General features: G+C 41.4%; 1 long non-coding RNA gene across 1 annotated transcript; it reads left to right on the top strand.

The window, feature by feature from the left end:
* The first annotated feature begins 488 nt into the window (after window positions 1-488).
* Window positions 489-2,128, top strand: LOC144708001 (uncharacterized). Its single transcript, XR_013582614.1, has 2 exons — window positions 489-1,506; window positions 1,643-2,128. It is a non-coding gene; the product is annotated as an uncharacterized LOC144708001 (long non-coding RNA).
* Window positions 2,129-4,880: the final 2,752 nt, after the last annotated feature.

Below are 4,880 nucleotides of genomic sequence, written 5' to 3'. Positions count from 1 at the left end.
GATGAGAAGGTAGTAAAGATAGATAAATTTAATAATTCATGTATATAAATATTTGTTGATACCAATGAAGAAGACATTCAATAAGAGATGATGGTGGATGACAATGACATGTGATATGAATTAGATGCTACAGATTGATATTGATGGGTGTATGTATGAGGATGAAAGATATCTGATGGGGGACCATCGCAACGACGTCGCCACGGGGCCCGCCCGACCGCTCCGAGCCGCTAGTGCCGACGCACACGACCCCGACTTTAAGTACTCTTCGTAAGTCTTTTGTTATTTTCTTATTTACTTATTCGTGACAAACTCGGATCCGGCCGTGCGTTAGGCCTCGTCCGCTCAGTTTACGTCTCATTCTCTCTCGTTATGTGTAAAGAGGAGGGCCACGTCATGCGACGGACCCCTCCTCTCTCGGAGGGCCTCTTGGCACCCTTCCCCCCCCCTATGTAAGGGGAAGGCATGCCCAAGGGCCAAGGACCAGTCTTTTGAGAAGAAATCAAATTGTTGTTTTGCACTGCTTCCTTAATTTTCTTTTAGTCAAAATACGGCAAGTAGTCGTCTTCTTCCTCCAGCACGCCCGTTCGTCTTCTGGTGGAGATTGTTCGGCAGATTGCTGCGATCGCTTGCTGAAGGACGACCCCGCCGACCCCGTTCAGCTACACCAGGGCTCCCCGTCATCGGCCTCTTCCCGATCTGCTATGTTGCGATCGCCGGCCGACCACCCGGGCTCCTTTGTTCTTACGTGGCCGTTTCCCCCTTGTTTTGCGAGAATGCCCAGCCACCAGTGATTTGAAAAACTCGCCTCGGCCGTTGTCTTCTCCCCCAGGCGCGGTTTCCTCCGCTGCCGCATCTCCAGAGCACCGCCCCGACTATTCTCTGCTGTCTTCTCACCGTCGCGAGCCATTCCTATCTGCCGCTGTTTCGTCGCGGGCGATACTCACCGTTTTTCCCTGACGGCCGCCGCGCAAATCTTCTCCGCAGTTTCCCTGCCGCGGGAGCTCAGTCAGAATCACTACCGAGCCCCCTTCCGCATAGAATTGCAGACTGTTCTTCCGTCGGCCTCTTTCTCTTGGCCTCGTTGACTGGGTTGGCGACGCCTGTCTTCAATACCGCTGACCCCTCCAGTGTGTAGGCCCTCGTGGCCGGGGTATTGATGGTAGCCCTCTTCTTGGGTGTCCGACAATACTCCTGCAACTCTGCCGTGCGTTCGTTGCTGGTGGACTTTACTCCCCAGGAGGCTATTGTTACCAGGATTCTTGTCGCTACTTCTTTCTGAATTGAGGCTGCCTGCGACTGCACGCCAGGCTTGCGGCCGGTAGGACTGCTGCTGCTGAATCACCCCAGCTCTGGACCTCTCTCGACTGATCAACGGGTGTATTGCTGCCGGAGTATTATCCCCGGGCGCCGCTGCTGTCAGGGTCGCTGCTGCCTGCCCCATTACTCTCGGGATTTCTTCGACCGCTCGTCAGGACTACCACTGCTAGGAAGTACTATTGCCAGGTTCTTACTCTGTCCCCCTCTTCCTACTCTTCACAGTATCATTATTTCCTCCGGTACTGTCTCTCCCTATCGTATTCCGCTACCGCTTAATTTTAAACGTCTGAATAGGCTACCCACCCCTACTGTTGAGTGTTAGGGAACTTCCTTGCGATTGACGATTCGATTGGTGCGTCGAGGGCGAACTCCCTTGGGCCATCATATGCCCCTCTCGACTCGCTTGTTGGTCTGGTTCCGGGGTTCATTTGGAGTCTAGCCGGATCGCTTGTTGTTGGTCTGCCTTTCTCTTACTGTGACGTAACACGAGCCGTCGATCCTGGTGTTCAGAAGGATTACTGTGACGTAACACGTGCCTTTCTCTTACTGCCTTTCTCCCTGGATTGGTGTTACCGTTTTACACCAATATCGATGGATTGGTGTTCAGAAGAAGATGACAATGCAAGTTGAAGGAACTCACTAAATATCCGTATATTCTTCCAGACTAAAGGTTATTTGTATCAGCTGTAGAGATAGATGTCTTCTTCTCTTTTGGATTATGACTTTGAGGAATGGGTAACGACAAGCAAATCTGTTGATACCTAATCACTTTATTTCACTTGTTATACCAATGTATGAGAAATTTGGACATTGGTTTTACATGGATAGAGGCGTCCATTTATAGAGTACATAAAGGAATTGATAAATGATAGAGATGAGGCTACCCTTACATTTTCAGTCTTAAAGTTTGTATGTATCATCAGATATTGTGTTTTGAAGTAGGATCATTCTAATATGCTGAGTTCTTTCTCTCTCATCATTGATGCACAAGTAGGCTCCCTGAAATTTACCAAATATTGTGTTCAATGATAGTGATATGAATGTCAATTCGCATCCTATAATTGTTTTATAATGTATGTTCCTTTCTGTTGGATTGCTCTTGTTATACAAGGTGCTTGCACTTTCTCTGCCTTCAATATTGGATTGAATTTAAATTAATGACTATATTTTATTTTGTTGATAAAATCCATATTTCCATTACATTTAATGCAAATAAATTTGGTGCTTTGTGCTGTGCTTATCTTTTTCTATCTCATTCGCTCTCTCCATATCTAATACAGTTCCAATAATAGCTCATTTAGAAACCAGAAACTGGGGTTAAATATATTGTTTAAGGCTTCTAGTTTATACATTAATATCTATACTTTTCATTACGAGCATAAAGCAAGGATCAAATCCATAGAGAGCAAGTATTGAATAAGTGAAGTTTTAAATGAAATTTTACTTTATTTTGGATCTTGTATTTATTAGTTGAAGCATAATTTAAAATAAGTCAGGAAGGTCAGAAAATACCATTCATATTTAGTATAATTAATTAATATTTTATAAATAAAATTGAGAATTTTGATGGGAAGTTATAATTGGAAATACAAATGAATTCTAAATAAATAGATGAGAATTTTGATGAGAATTATGAGATTTCTAAATAAATTTTGATGAGAATTTTGATGAATTCTTGGGGATTCGGCAGTGGATGTGAGTGGAGTGGAGCAAATAAAAGAAATATCACCAGTATCTACGACAGAGATGATGGTGGGAATGCGATATTGAGCCGCGGAGGGGTTGGGGCAATAATGACAACTTTATTGTGTCCGGTGGCGACAGAAATGGAGACACATATGCATATTAAAGGACAAGGTTAGAGTGACATGGGTTATGGTGAAAATCTACATTATCAGCAATGACAAACCAGGAAAAAAGGACGAAGATGTGAGTTAAAAAAACAAGATCATATTAACCTTGTCGTCATGTGGCCGACCTGTTTTTTCATCATGTGGCTGTGGTGCTTTTTATTCATGTAGATTTATCTGAAGGTCTTTATATTTAGACTCTTATTCTTCTATTTTTTTTATACCATTTTATTCTACATATTTGTCATATTGTTTTTCTTCATAGTTGTATTCTTCTTATTCTATTTTTTCCTCTCTCTCTCTATCTATCGTTCTTTTGACTGTCCTGGTCTCTGTTTCATTTTCTATCCCTATTGTTCTCTTTCTTCCTCTCTATGTCTCTCTCTCTCGGTCTCTCGTTCTCTCTCTAGTTTACAAACCACTCAAGTCCAATTTACCAACCAGTCAAAGCCACGTATCCGGGGATATCCACCCAATTTAGGCCTAGTATCAAACAATAAAGACATTGTATCAACCAGATAGCGGCAGTCCTTTTTGGTCAGATCTTCCGTTGTATCGACTAAATAAAGGTCCAGTATTTACCCACTAGCAGCGCGACAATAATGAACTTTAAGTCCTAGCATCTGCTAATTACAGACCCGCTTTGGTCCAATAAAGGTCAGATAAATGCCTAAAAGGTCCAATATTAACTATATAAATAAATAAATAATTCCCCAATCAAGGCGTAGTACAGGCCCATTATAGGCCTAGATTCCATGAGTGTTTATTGCATAATTGCGTACTGATCCAAATTTTCAGCTACAAACATTCTTGACTGAAATTCCAAGAGATTTTCATTAGTAGCAAATAAATGGCTTTTTCTTACTAGCATGAATATTTATCCTTCTATGCCTTCAGCTGCCATCATTTTGGAGTAAAAATCAGTCATAATAAAGAAATAAATATAGAGAGACATGTAAAATAGATTAAGAAAGAAATAGAAAGAATATGTCACAGATATTAAGATGTAGATAGAAACACAGAATGAGTTGTTTTTTTAAAATTGTTTCAGTATTTTGTTTTTTTTAAATTCCTTCATGAATTTAATCAAATCCCACCTTGGAGAGTTCATTTATTTTACGTCTTAGAAGCATGTGTATAGAAGTTAAGCTCTTGCAGCGGATCATATGCACTTTTGGAAGGTATGAGCCATGGGTCTAGGCTCACATGTTAAGCTTCAAAGTGGTGAAGATATCTGGTAGGGTGAGGAACAGACATGAAAATCAAAGGGTTGAAGTACTATTTTCCTAGGTTGAATGTTGAGTTAAAAACCTCATCGTACCACCTTCTGTTAGCAAACCTACTTGGTTGTTTTGGATATCCATTAAGTAGAATCTTACTTGAGTAAGGGAAGTCATTTCTTCAAGTCTTAAGCATAGAATCACGTGTCCTTGAGCAACCTAATTCTAAAATTTGAGACACATCCTTAGCATCTCCATATCACCCCTGATTACCCACATGTACCATCATATATTTTAGAGGAACCCATCTTGAACCTATTTCCCTATTATCTAAGAGATATGCCACACTCCCAAATCTTTCTTTCCTCCGTCTATTTTCCTTCTTTTCCTCTTTCTTCTATTATTCTTCATCATTCATTTTTTTCTCAACTTATCAACAGATATGATCACTTTGACTTGGGATGAGCTGCTATCACTTTTCAGTTATGTA

Source organism: Wolffia australiana, chromosome 9, assembly GCF_029677425.1.
Source record: "Wolffia australiana isolate 7733 chromosome 9, ASM2967742v1".
Taxonomy (NCBI): domain Eukaryota; kingdom Viridiplantae; phylum Streptophyta; class Magnoliopsida; order Alismatales; family Araceae; genus Wolffia; species Wolffia australiana.
The sequence above is the reverse complement of the archived record's forward strand: the minus strand, read 5'-3'. Positions and strand labels throughout refer to the sequence as shown.